At 55.1% G+C, this 14,134-nt stretch overlaps 1 protein-coding gene across 20 annotated transcripts in view; it reads left to right on the top strand.

The window, feature by feature from the left end:
- Positions 1-484: 484 nt before the first annotated feature.
- Positions 485-14,134, top strand: part of JAKMIP3 (Janus kinase and microtubule interacting protein 3) — a 47,514-nt gene continuing 33,864 nt past the window's right edge. For 19 of the 20 annotated variants that reach the window (XR_008483042.1, XM_054276766.1, XM_054276767.1 and 16 more), the window contains exon 1: positions 485-622. The gene's annotated coding sequence lies outside the window, so the exon portion shown is untranslated. Of the gene's footprint in view, positions 623-9,503; positions 9,591-14,134 lie in introns of those variants that run through there. The other variant, XM_054276752.1, reaches the window with a different exon arrangement.

Raw genomic sequence — 14,134 nt, 5'->3', positions numbered from 1 at the left:
ACCCAGAAGAGCCCATGATTCCATGAGTCTATAACTTGATCCCATCTCTATTGCCAGGAGCAAGTGCAAAGCCTGGCAGGTGTTTTTAAATCCAAGTGTCCTTCGATCCCCCCCTGCCCTTTCCAGCAAGGCAGGAGGAGCAGCTCCGTGTGGGCTCCAGCTGTGCTGGACGCAGAGCTTTGGCTTCCTCAGGGAGCTGGGAGTGCCCATCCTGGCCGGAGAGCGGGGCCTGAGCGCGTTTGGGACAGCAGCCTCGGCTGGCTGGGAACGGACAGCCACGGAACGGGGAACGGGGGAACGGAGGGGTCTGGAGCGGGAGCGGGGCTGATCTGGGGATGGGAGGGATGGGAGGGCTCTGGAGCTGATCTCGGATGGGAGGGTCTGGAGCTGATCTCGGATGGGAGGGCTCTGGAGCTGATCTCGCAGGCGGGCAGGGATGGATGGGAGGGCTCTGGAGCCGATCTCGGTGGGAGGGTCTGGAGCAGCCGCGCTGCTGACGTGCTGCCGGGGCTGCAGTGACTCCGCAATGGCTGAGCCTGCCGGCGCTGAGCGCATCCCGCAGCCTGCCGGGGAAACCCGTCCTTAGCTCCTCCGACCGCTCGCATCCGCGCTCGGCTGCCTGGTGAGCACATTTCACTCTACGCTTGGGGCATTTTTAGCATTTTTTGGTTTATTTTCCTTCTCCGTCCTCTCGGTGCTTCCCTGGACCAATCGATGCATCACTCCTCATCTGGTCCCACTGTTTAGAGGACAGAGAGGGAAAACAGAACCATCTGCAGCAGGGATGGATTTTTTTTTTTTTTAGCCTTTTGCAGTGTGAATCGTAAAAATCTCTTTAAATGTGACAGCACGAGCAGCCTACAGGTTTTATCTGGAGTGCGCTGCAGGCAGGGACTCCCTCGGTGTGCAGCTACTGAGGTTTCTGCCTACCTGTGCTCCTTAATTAGCATCTACCTGTGCTCGCTAATGAGTGCCTAACTATGCTCCTTAATTAGTGCCTGCCTGTGGTTATTAATCAGTGCTTACCTGTGTAATGTATCTATAAATATGGACATAAAGTGTGATAGACAGATAAATAGATTTGCTGCACATGACCCATCTGCTGCCTGAAGGCTTTGCGGGCTCCATTTTCAGGTGTGCTGTTTGGCATTGTGTCTGAGGCTGTTTCCAATTCTCCCTCCGGGGTGGTGGTACCATGGCTGTGATGGGCAGAGCTGTGTGTGATAACCATGGCTCCGATGGGCAGAGCTGTGTGTGATAACCATGGCTGTGATAACCATGGCTCCGATGTGCAGAGCTGTGCTCTCGGGTGCCAGGAGGGGATGGCTCTGCCTGGCACTGGGGCCCAGCTGCACCTTCCTGCTCCGTCTGCTCCTCAGCATCTTATGGAGCCTCTGTCCGTGTGATGCAGTTGAAATGCCAGGCTCAGAGATTGCTGCTGAGCCTCCTCTGCAGCTGGAGGTGTTGGTGTTTGGGGTAATACACGCCCTGATGAATCGCTGTGACAATCATCTGTGTCTGTGCTCGCCCAGGAGCTGATTCGGGCATTTCCTGTTAGCTGAACTCTGTGCACGGCGTGTCTCAGAACTGCTTCCATGGCAATGCTGTGCTCAGAGGAGAGCGGGCTCCCCATCCCTGCTTCCCATGGCAATGCTGTCCATAGGAGAGCAGGCTCCACACCCCTGGCAGTGCCCAAACTCCTTCCCATGGCAATGCTGTTCTAGGAGAGCAGGCTCCCCATCCCTGCTTCCCATGGCAATGCTGTCCATAGCAGAGCAGGCTCCACACCCCTGGCAGTGCCCAAGGCCAGGCTGGATGGGCCCTGGAGCACCTGGCACAGTGTGACATTGGTGTCCCTGTCCATGGTAGGAGTGCTTTAAGGTCCCTCACAACCCAAACCATTCTGGACTTTTGATTCTGTGCTGTGCTATTTAATCTAACAAAAAGAACGGTCTTTTATTTTTCTTCCCAGCTGCTTGCTCTCTCTGTCATTTTAAATGAGATTTATCTCATCCAGATTCCTTTTCCTTTCAGTTCATGGGATGCCTCTAGTGACACTGCTAAAAATGGAGACAGATTAGAAAACACATTGGAGTCCCGTTGACTTTTGCCTGTTATTTCACACATTGTGGTACAGCCAGAGAAATGTGTGTAGCACAAAATAATAATTTCCTGGCAGGAAAGACTCACAGCTGCCAGCCTGGGCTCTCTCTCTGAACATGCAGCATCCTTAACCTGCCACCCCTCTGCACCTGGGCTCCTCTCTCTGTGTAAGGGCTCACTGGGTGCTTAATACATGCTCAAAACTGAACGTTTCTCAGGGCAGATTCCTTTACTTTGCAGTGCAATTTCTCTCTGGTTTGCGTTGGCTCTTGGCGGCCTCCTGACCCATAACCCTCGTTCTTCCCCTGCAAATGCCAGACTGGTGGGAGTTTTGGTGTTTGCAGTGGTGATTAGGAGGACAGTGGGACCAGTAGGAGGGCACAGGAAAGTGCATTTGTCACCAGGGCCCTGGTGGAGAAAATAACACCTCACTTGAATAAGGCTCTAAAGAATGTGCTGAAGGCTCACGGGTTGCCTTGGCAAATACCAGTCTGGGATGTATTTGTGGAACTGTGTGCCTGTAAATCCCTCCCTTGGTATGTGCTCGGTTGTCAACACCTCCCACGTGGTGAAGTTTCACCAAGTTTCCCAGTGCACTGTCAGTTTACAGGAAGAGTAAAACTTTGCTTTTTTTCCTTAAAATGCATCTCCATAATACTACTTTTTATTGCAGATGGCTTGAATTCAAAGTAGCATCAGCAAATGCATGTTAACAAGTGAAGGCCTTTAAATAATGATCTTTAACATTTTCCCCTAAAACTTGTGTTCTCAGCTTGTCACCTTCTGTGCTGCAGCTCTTCATGCATGATCAGGAACAGAGGCTTGGCTTAAATGGAAAAATTATTTCAAAAGCAAGTCCTAAAACTTTCACACACCCTGGTTGACTGGGATGTAGGGTTTGAACCCATCCAAGCACTCTGGGAGCGAGACTCTAACAGCACTGAGCAATTTTAAGACACATAAAAACATTAACATGGGTATATTTTATGGTAAAAGCAGACAAATTCTAGCCAATACTTCAGCAATCCAAAGGAAATCACTCATGGGATCCTGTTTATTTGCCTACATGGGCCAGGAGCAGGTACCTGCATGCAGAGAGAAGTGAGCTCCCTTCTCCCAGAGCACTGGGTGCTGGCTGCTGTAGTGGCAAAGTGAGTGCTGATCCATTTCCAGCATCATTTCACCTGGAAAGATAATTCCTGATTTTCCTTTGCCACCACAGCCCAACGTGCCGTGCCCAAACAAACCCCCAAAGGTCTCAGAGCTGGACAGAATTCTGTAGAAGTGACTCTAATGGGGAGTGACACGGTGGCAGATTTTTGAGAATCCCCTCATTCCTGTGCAGACCCGCAGCTCCTTGCGGTCCCACGTGAGCAGGGTTTGTTATTCAGCGCTGCTGTGGAATCCAGATGAGGGTTCCGTGGATCTCATCTGTGGAGCACAGGCACTGCCTGAGGACACACAGCTGGGAAAGCCTTGGGAGACGTCTGGGGGACAAAGGGGTGTCCTCAAACGCACAGCCAGCAGCAGGGTGTGCAGCCCTGGCTGTCCCCAAATCCAGCAGGGATCCTGGAGCTATTGCACGGGTGCTGTGGTCGCTGACCTTGACAAGGTCAGTGCCACCAGGGACTCTTTAAAGGGTCACTTTAGGCTGCAGAAAGTGGCTTTGCTGTCCCCTCAGCTCACGTTCTCAGCTGTGCTGTCCCTGTTGGTGGTTCCCCAGCTGCCCCAGCCCGCAGCCCCTCCCTGGGCACTGGAAGGCAATCCCATCAGGTGTTGTTCCCTCAGGACACGCTCAGGTGTAGCAGGAGTTACAGGAGCTGCTGCTTGCTGCTGCCCCTTGTTACCTGTCCCTCACCCAGCACCTGCCCTGCTTCCAGCCTCAGGGAGCTCTGCCGGGCAGCACTGCCCAGACAGAGGCCATTTTTTGCTTTCTTTGGTTAATTTTTTTTTTCTATATTTCCCTCTTGCTAAAATATCAGTGTGTGCCCTAGGACTGACATGGCTTTGGCCTGATGAGGTTTTACAGCCACAAATCGAGTAACAAAACATAGTGGAGAAGCAAGGGATGCAGCAAATAGGATATATTGTGGGTATGAAGAGGAATGCAAAGCCAGGAATGCTTCAAGCCTTGCTAGAGCTGTGCTGCAGGCATTAGAGGTGGGAATGGATGCTGAGGCAGGACAAGCAGGGGCACAGGGATGGGGACAGTCACCAAGGCTGCTGTCAGAGTTAGCATCAGGAGCAGGAGCAGACAGATATAAACATGGTCTTTCCCCTCAAAGCTGTTTTTTGGTGGTTTGGGGGGAGCGGGATGGGTGGTTTGCTGTGGGAGCAGTAACAGTTCCATGAGGGGAACAAGGTGTTGGTTAACTCGGTGTTCTGCATAAACATGTGAGACCAAGAGAAATAAATGCTCTGCTGAAAATATCGTTGCTGTTGTTTAAAAATAAGCCAGTCAAAAGCTGAATTTGAGACTGAGGAGCATTACCCGGGCAGGAACGTCTCCTCTCCTGCTTGTGTTCCCCTGTCAGTCAGCACAGGGCATCGGGGAGTGAGCAGACGTAGCTGCAGGCAGGGATGTACTCACACATCCCTGGGGTCATTAATTGTTGTGCTGCTGTTGTGAGGGCCTCCAGGACCCAGTGAGAGATGAGAATCGACCCCAAGTTCTCAGAAGGATTATATTAATTATGTTATATTTGTTATGTTATGTTTGTTATGTTATATTATATTCTAAGACTATGCTAAAGGAAGAGAAAGGATACATCAGAAGGCTAGATAAGAATGATCATAAAAACTTGTGACAGAGAACCCAACACAGCTGGCTGTGATTGGTCATTAATTAAAAACAATTCACATGCTGGGTAAACAATTCTTCAAATCACATTCTAGAGGAGAAAATCGTGGAGAAGCTGAAGCTTCCCAGCTCCCCAGGAGAAGAAATCCTGGCAAAGGGGTTTTTCAGAAAATATGACAGTGACATGTCCCCAAACTGGGAGTGAAGGGCAGGCAGCAAAGAGCCAAGGGCTTGTTAAAACAACAGCTTTGGGATGGAGTTTGGGAGTTCTGTTGTACACCTGCACTCAGAGGTTCCAGGTGATTCAGTCCCTGGTGAGCCCTGGCTGTGGGCAGGGTGCTCTCCCCGAGGGGTGCTGTACTTGTGGCTTCAGGACGTTATTCCATGGCTGCTTATTTCATATTAATGACACTCATCTCTCTAAAGTAACACGCGTGCCAGCTCAGGGCCTTCCACTTTGCCTGCAGTTCTGAATTCCAAGCTTGACTCACAGAGTAAAATTTTCTGAGATGTTTTTTCATGTTCTTCATCACCCAGATCAGTTTTGTTACATCTAAATTGGGGCCATCGGCCACGCAGCCTGGCAGGAGTCATTTGTTGGAGCAGCTGTTATTTCATTGCTGCTGCGCTCCCATGGCCAAGCCCAGTGCTGGGCCTGCCCTGTGCCCTGCCCTGCCAATGGAGTGCGCTGAGCCTCAGGGATGTGCAGTGCACACCTGGCAGGGCCCAGCTTTCCCCTGGGGACACAGCCCTGTGCCACTGGCTCTGCAGCCCCCCAGGTCCCCGAGTGCCACCCTGCCTCAGTGCAGGGAGCTCTGGAACCAGCCTGCCCTCGGAAATGTGCCACTGTCAATGTGGCACTGTCTCCGTTGTTGTCTCCTCGTGAGCAGAGGGCTGGGAGGGCGCTCAGAGAGAAGATCTCTCTGTGAAATGCCACGTTTGGCATCCTTGCAGCACCTCTTCAGAAAGCCTCATTTGGATCCTGAAATATTGGTAATATTCTCGCTGGGATATGGGATTTGTTTTGGTTTAAAAAAAAAAAAAAACTGCAACACATCGACTTTGAAGATGAAGCATAAAAATTATTTTTAGCATTTGATGCTAAGTCATCAGAGATGATAAAGGAGAAAGAACAACATTTATAGCTCCCTTCTCTTTGGCAACAGCAGAAAAACCCCATCCTCCTTCCTGGCTGAGTAAGGAGCTTTCCTCAAAATTGACCCCAAATCCCCCCCAGTGCCACCTCTGGCACTGGGAGCCATTCCCTGTGTCCTGTCCCTCCATCCCTGTCCCCAGTCCCTCTGCAGCTCTCCTGGAGCCCCTTCAGGCCCTGCCAGGGGCTCTGAGCTCTGCCTGGAGCTGCTCCTGCCCAGGTGAGCCCCCCCAGGTGTCCCAGCCTGGCTCCAGAGGGGCTCCAGTTGCAAAACAGGGCTTTAAAATTCTTGATTTTAATTAAACATAAGTGCTTCTAAAAATTCAAATGCCACTCTGAAACATTTCAGCTTCATTTTTGACAGCATCTCAATTTCTCATCTTCATGTTTTGAGTAAAATGACTGAGAAATAAATCCACCACCAAAAAACGCTCCAGGCAGCAAAGTTCACCCCAGCAGCTGTGTGGGGTGGTGGGGTCCCCATCCCTGGAGGTGTCACCTGGAGGCGACACCCGGAGCTCTGGGCTGGGGACAAGGTGGGCACAGCTGGGACTCCGTGGGTTTGGGCTCCTTTTCCAGGCTGCCCAATCCTGTGATGCTGCGTGCGAACAGTGCCCTGTGCTGCAGCCTGTGGGCTCGCTGGCAGCTCAGTCCCTGCTCTGCAGCAGTTATTGCCCTTTTCTCACAGGAAGGCAGGAGGCAGGGGAGCAGCAGCTTTGGCCTCCATGGCAACAGCAGCGGCTCCAGCCGTGCCTGGGGAAGCGGCTCCTGAGCATGGTTTGTTTTCAAAGTCTGCTTGGCACCGGCCCCTTTGCCAGCAAAGCAAGTCGTGTTTCAGTAATGCCGTGAGGAGAGGGACGTGTTCAGCTCCAAACAGGGCATTTCACTTCCATCCCCTCTGGTTTATATCCTGCAGTAAATGGGCACAGGGCAGGGCAGACTGAGCACTGAAAGCTCCTGTTCAGCCCCATACAGGGCATTTCACTTCCATCCCCTCTGGTTTATATCCTGCAGTAAATGGGCACAGGGCAGGGCAGACTGAGCGCTGAAAGCTCCTGTTCAGCCCCAAACAGGGCATTTCACTTCCATTCCCTCTGGTTGATGTCCTGCACTAAAGGGGAGCAGGGCAGGACAGGGAAACTGGGCTCTGAAAGGCCCTGATCAGCCTCAAACAGGGCATTTCACTTCCATCCCCTCTGGTTTATATCCTGCAGTAAATGGGCACAGGGCAGGGCAGACTCTGAGCACTGAAATCCCCAGTTCAGCCCCAAACAGGGCATTTCCCTTCCATCCCCTTCCGTTTGTTTCCTACTCTGCTGAAGGTCCCCAGCCCATGGCATGGGTTGGAAGTGCCCAAGGGCAGGTTGGACATTCTGCCTGCGATGGTGGAGGTGTCCCTGCCATGGTGGGTGGGGTGAGAGGAGCTTTGAGCTCCTTTTCAACCCAAACCAACCTGGGATTTTAAGGATATAACACACACAGGGGTCAGACTGCTGAAGGAAATGGCTGAGTTTGAGATGGAGAGGCCACAGCCTTTCTGGGGGGAGACAATCTCCCCCTCCCAGAGGTGTGTAATGAGGGGCAGCCTCCCCTCCCAGGTGCTGGTGTGTCTGGGGCAGTAATTACAGGTGTGTAATTAGGGGCAGTAATTAGAGGTGTGTAATTAGGGGCAGTGTGCTGGATTCTGGCCTGGGGGCTCGGGGCTGGTGCCCCCTTCCCTTTGAAGCCAGGCCAGAGCCCAGAGCTGCTGTGAGCAGCAGCTCTGGCAGCAGGAGCACAGCCAGCCCTGCTCTCCTGGGGCTGTGCAGGCTCTTTTAAATTGGGATTCTCTTGTGCTTCAGGCTAATATTGATTTTTTTCTTTTCTGGTTTTATTATTTTTTATTGAAGCGTTCACCTCATGTCTCCTGCATGACATGAAAATTTCATTCTTCTGCTTTCTTACTCATTCACTCATTGAACCCATTCTGAAACTCTCAAGTGCACCTTGTATTTCTCTTTTTAAAGAAGATGCTGTTCATAGGTTCCACCTGAAAACTGTACCTGATGGTGACTAATATTTTAGTGGTTTGAACAGATTTATGTCTGCAGAGGTGTCAGAATTCTCTCTGTATCTCTTCTATATGGATGTCTTCTGGATCTCTTCTGCACCAACCTTTGTGTGCTGCTGGAGCCCCCTGTATCTCAAACCCTGGTGGTCAGAAGCTTTGTATCCTCGAGGACTTTGTTAAATCCATGGAAATTTGCAGGATGTGTTTGGGATTCAGTGGTGCCAGCACAGGAAGGAAAACAAGACAGTCCTTTTATGTGAATGGCATCTGCATTCTTGCTTCTAATTAAGAAATCGAAGGGAAAAGCTTTCTGTAATTAAAGGGTGTGTTTGCTAATTTGTCACAGGCTGCACTCTGAGCTGTTCTGGTTGGGGTTGGATCATTCTGGAAGTAACTTGCAGCTCCGCTCTCCACAGGAGCAGGCTGAGCATTCACCTTTCTCTGGTCACAAATGCAGGGGCAGGGCAGGGCTGAGCAGGGGCAGGACAGTGTCCGTGTGTCCGACAGGGCTGGGGCCTGCAGCTCTGTCCCTCCTGCAGACCCCTGCCCAGGTGTGGGGCTGTGCCAGGGCTGGGACACTCTGCAGGGCTGGGGGTTTATGGGCTGTGCCAGGGCTGGGATACCCATCAGGGCTGGGCGTTTATGGGCTGTGCCAGGGCTGGGACACCCTGCAGGGCTGGGCGTTTATGGGCTGTGCCAGCTGCTGCTGGGGCTCGGGGCTGTGCCAGGGCTGGGGAACATGGTGGGCTCTGGCCCATGGCTCAGGGCTGTGGCTGGGGTGAGGAGCTCTCAGGGTGAGGAGCTCTTGCCCTGCCTGGTCCCATCCCGGGGGATCCTGCAGCCTGTGGAAGGGCCGGAGGGATCCCCCCAGAGCCAGCCCCACTCGTGGGGCACTTGCCATCGCTGCCACCCCACCGGGCCTCCTCGGGCAGGGAGTCCCCAGGCAGGGGCTCCCGTTCCCATCCCCGTTCCTGTCCCCATCCCCATCCTCGTCCCCGTTCCTGTTCCCACCCGGCACGGGCACCCGCAGCTCCGGGCTGTCTGTCTGTCTGTCCGGCTCGCTCAGCCCCGCTCCCGGCTGGCAGTGACACAGACGCCACCTTTGCCTTCCCCCCGCCGCAGGTGGAGCCTGGCATTGACACAGACGCCACCTTTGCCTTCCCCCCGCCGCAGGTGGAGCCTGGCAGTGACACAGATGCCACCCTTGCCTTCCCCCCGCCGCAGGTGGAGCCTGGCAGTGCTGGCAGTGACACAGATGCCACCTTTGCCTTCCCCCCGCCGCAGGTGGAGCCTGGCAGTCTCTCCCTGCTCGCTCGGCCCCGGTTCCCAGGCAGGCTTCGCATTTGATTTTTTTCCCCCAAGAAAGCGTTTCCTGTTGTCGTAACGTGGCCAGATGGGGAGGGTTCAGTGGAAACACCTCGGGAGAGGCTGGCAGAGCGGTGGATGCAGGAAGCAGATCCTCCCCGTAACGCTGGCACGGTTTGGTAAGTTCCATCTGAAAAATCAGAAGCGGCTCCTTTGCTGAGTCACAGCCCCTCGGAGCTGGAGCCGTGACAGGCGGGAGCCGCCGGAGTTGGGCTGAGGTGAGCGGGGGGCTCCGGATCCCGCCCGTGCTTTTCTGCCTGCAATGATGCTTCAACCTCATTCAAGGGCTCCGTGAGCTGAACGCGTCCGCGGAACGTGCGGGGCCCTGGGGGCCCGCAGGGTGGGGGTGGCACGGCTGTGCCGGGGCGGATGCGGGGGCAGCCCGGGGACAGCCCGGGCACATCCCGGCCATATCTCGGGCTCATCCCGGGGACATCTCGGGCACATCCCGGGCAGCCCGGCCGGGCACGGAGCGGCTGCGTGCGCTGCCAGCGTTTCGGGATGCGCGTCCCGGGCAGGACCGAGCCCTGTCCCGGGCTGGCAGCTCCCGGAGGGGCCGGAGGGCCGTGCCCGGTGCCGCGGGCAGCTCTGCCGTGCCGTGCCGTGCCGTGCCGTGCCGTGCCGTGCCGGAGCAATCGGAGCTCCTCTCGCAGCAGCGCCGGTGCCGAGGCTGTGCCGGAGCCGCTGTCCCGTTCCGGGCTGTCCTCGCCGGACAAACCCCGTGCAGCCACGGCCCGGGGCCGCTGCAGCCGTGCCTGGCACCGGGCTCTGCGTGCTGCGGGCCCACGGCTCCGTCCGGGCCCGCGGGCCGGGTACCGGGGCCGCAGGAGCACGGTCCTGGGGTGTCAATACACGATAACGGGCTATAGATGCTCGGTCCCGGGGCTGCAGGAACACGGTCCCAGGGTGCAGGAGCACCATCCCAGCTGTTTGTTTCCTGTGGCTTTTTCATCTCCTCGAACCCACAGAACTGGGTGTCAAACCCGGAGGAACTGATACAGGGAGGAGGGAGCTGGGATTGCTGAAGGAAAGACAGGAGGGTTCCCTCACAGCAGAGAACCTGCAGGTAGGACAGGGACACAGGAGCATTTCCCGAGCACCAGTGAAATGTGGCATCTGACACTGGAAAGTAATTCTAGTTCTGTTGAAATGCTGCCAGGATATTATTACCTAGACAGAAAAATGCTCTTAGGCTGCTATTTCCAGCGTATCTGTGGTCATTTCAATCGCAGATTTGGTTTTTAAAAGCTGTTATTATTGTTAGACATGTTTTCCTTGTACTTTTGAATAAGCTTTTAGAAGTTTTTAAAAGCTCAGCATCTTTAGGAGCTGTGGTGTTGCTGATCCGTGGGTGATCAGCCCACCTCCAGCTGCTGAGCGCTGCAGGTCACCCTGGCCTGAGCTGGCATCCCAAGGGATGGAGCAGAATCATGGAATCATAGAGTCACAGAATTTATAAGGTTGAAAAAACCCTTGGTGAGCATCAAATCCAGCTATTGACCCACACCACCACCACCGTGTTCACCTCTAAGCCACGTCCCTAAGTGCCACATCTGCATGTTTGGAACACTTCCAGGGATGGTGACTCCATCACTGCCCTTGGCAGGACTGGACAACCCTTTCTGAGTAGAAATTTTCCCTGATCTCCAACCTGAACCTCCCCTGGTGCAGCTTGAGGCTGCTTGCTCTCATCCTGAGGAACTAAGGCAGGAACCTCTCCTCCCAGCCCCTTGCCCCACTCCTGAGCCTCTGGGCTCTCCCCTCTCCTCCTGGCCCAGCAGGGCTCTCCCCAGGACTCTGTCCTGTTCCACCTTGCACCAGGCAAGGGCAAAGCAGGAGCTGTGGTTTCAGCACAGGAACAGTTAAATGAGGAGGGCAATGCTCTCCCCCAGGGGCAGAGAGCAGGCACCAGGGTGGGCTGGGATGGGATGGGATGGGGTGGGGTGGGATGGGATGGGGTGGGCTGGGATGGGGTGGGATAATGGGATGGGATGGGGTGGGCTGGGATGGGGTGGGATGATGGGATGGGGTGGGATAATGGGATGGGATGGGGTGGGATGGGGTGGGATAATGGGATGGGATGGGGTGGGATGGGGTGGGATGGGATGGGATGGGGTGGGATAATGGGATAGGATGGGGTGGGGTGGGATGGAAAGGCTGGGTTGGGCTGGAAGGGCTGCACTGACCTGACCCAACCTGACCTGTGGGGACCTGACCCAACCTGCTCTGGTGCCAGCCCCAGGGACTCAGCTCCTGCCTTGTCCTGCCCAGGGATGGTTTGGCCCCAGCAGCAGCAGGACCATGGACAGCTGCTCCCTGGCTTTGTGGTGTGCGATCCCAAAGATTCATCGTGCCACCGGATAAATAATTTCATTTCCTGCCAGTGCCCACAGGGTGGTTCCTTGTTCTTGCATTAGTACAGAAAAGTAAGCATCCTTTTCACCTACACAGTATCAATCATTCAGTAACTTCCTGTTCAATGTCCTTCCAAAAAATCACAGAACCTCACTCTTCTATTACCTGGTCACACCTATTATGTTTCATTTAGGAGAGTTTGAGTGGATTAATGAGCGCCTACCATTTAGCTTTCTGCAGCATCATAATGCTTTTCCTCTAATTTCACATCTCCTGCCTCTGTAAAACCTTATTTGCATTGCTGTGTGCACAGCAGATGTCCTCAGTGATGACTTGATCTTTCCTCCTAAATCTCTGTGTGCAGGATATGTCAAATTGTATTTTTAAATGTAGATTATCTTGCACTTTCACAGATTGAATTTTGTGTTGCTAAGTTACCTATTTTTTCTAGTTTGAGGTTATTGTTTTATTTTTTTTTTCCTTTTGCCTGCCTTGTCCTCTTTCCTGATTGACCCACATAATCCTCTGTTATCAGCAGGTTTTTCTGCCCTGCCCTTTACCAGGTCAGCAGCACAGCCAGCAGTGCCAGCCCCAGCTGTGGGCTCTCAGCTGGAATCTCCTCCCTGGAGCAGCAGCCCCTGTGTTTGTGTCCCCCTGTCCGTGCCTGCAGTTTGTCCCACATCAGTCCCAGAGCTCAGGGTGGGCCAGGGGCTGGGCTCAGGGGTCCCTGTGGGCCACGTCCAGCTCAGATATTCTGTGGCTCCACAGCTCCTGAGCGGTTCCTCACAGCAGTGTCTGACCCACAAGGAGTGTCCTTGTGGAACCGAGATCCAGATTTCCACCCTCGCCTCCCATCACCTTTGGGCTCCAGCACTCACTGAGGTCGCTGCTGCCCCAGCACAGCCCAGGCTCCTCAGCCCCTCTGCCTGCTGGCAGCCTGGGCAGGGCCTGCTGCCCATGGGCTTCCCCCTGCATGTAATGAGCTGTAGGAATCGGCATCGTTTGGACTAAAAACCTCCCAGGCTCCCCCGGAGCGGAGCAGAGCGGCCACAGCCACTGCTGCTCCCAATGCTGCCCCTGCGGGTGCCCAGAGCTCTGCAGAGCCTCGGTGCTCGGGGGGCACAGGCTGGGCTGGGGGACACATCCAGCAGGGAGCATCCCCCTGGGGCTGGGGGACACATCCAGCAGGGAGCATCCCCTCGGGGCTGGGGGACAGGGAGCATCCCCTCCAGGCTGGGGGACACATCCAGCAGGGAGCATCCCCCTGGGGCTGGGGGACAGGGAGCATCCCCTCCAGGCTGGGGACATGGAACATCCCCTGTGGCATCCCCTCCTGGCTGGGGGACACATCCAGCAGGGAGCATCCCCTCGGGGCTGGGGGACACATCCAGCAGGGAGCATCTCCTCGGGGCTGGGGAACAGGGAGCATCCCCTGTGGCATCCCCTCCAGGCTGGGGGACACATCCAGCAGGGAGCATCCCCCTGGGGCTGGGGGACACATCCAGCAGGGAGCATCCCCTCTGGGCTGGGGGACAGGGAGCATCCCCTGTGGCATCCCCTCCTGGCTGGGGGGCGCATCCAGCAGGATGTGTCCCCCTTCAATATCATCCTAATCATTAAGAAGCTATGAACCAGCATTAGCTTTTTAAGCTAAAGAAAGAGGGTTTCCCCCCTCCTTGAGGATATGCCTCAACTAAACCCCAGCCCCTAAATTTTTATCACGCCCGCTTCATGGCTCACTTTCTCTTTAATGCTCCAACCCGAACTTCTGTCATTCGTATCAATAAATCCCCCCTCTAACAAACCACCCATCGCTCCAAGCACTACCCCCTGAACCTGACCATGAGCTTGAGCTTCTTTGACCAGGGAGCATCCCCTCGGGCAGGGGGACACATTCCCTCGGGCATCCCCTCGGGGCCGAGCCCCGCGCTCCCGCTCCCGGAGCCGCGGTCAGAGCCGGCGCGCTCAGCAGCCAGACGGGCACAGCCCCTCCTCGGCGAGGATCAGCGCAGTGCCAGAGGCCACTTTCCCCGAAGGAGTAAATGCAGAGGGCCAAGGGACTGGAGAATCCAATCCCGGATTAGCCAGCTGCCACACTGACCCGGTGCAGGGATGGGCTGCTCTGCAGCTCCTCCAGCCTGGGGCTGGAGCTCTTCATGGGAATGCTTCCCCGTCCATGATGGAGCACACTGCACACCGGTGCTCCTCCTCATCATCTGCACGTCTGAGGGGAGATTCCTGCAGGGGAGGGTTCCCGAGAGGAGGCGTCAGCCAGGAGAGGCCACTCGGGAAGGAGTCCCTTGGCCTC

The sequence above is a fragment of the Melozone crissalis genome, unplaced genomic scaffold, assembly GCF_028551555.1.
Source record: "Melozone crissalis strain CALT ecotype California unplaced genomic scaffold, PUWL_Pcris_2 ptg000019l_1, whole genome shotgun sequence".
NCBI lineage: Eukaryota > Metazoa > Chordata > Aves > Passeriformes > Passerellidae > Melozone > Melozone crissalis.
The sequence above is the reverse complement of the archived record's forward strand: the minus strand, read 5'-3'. Positions and strand labels throughout refer to the sequence as shown.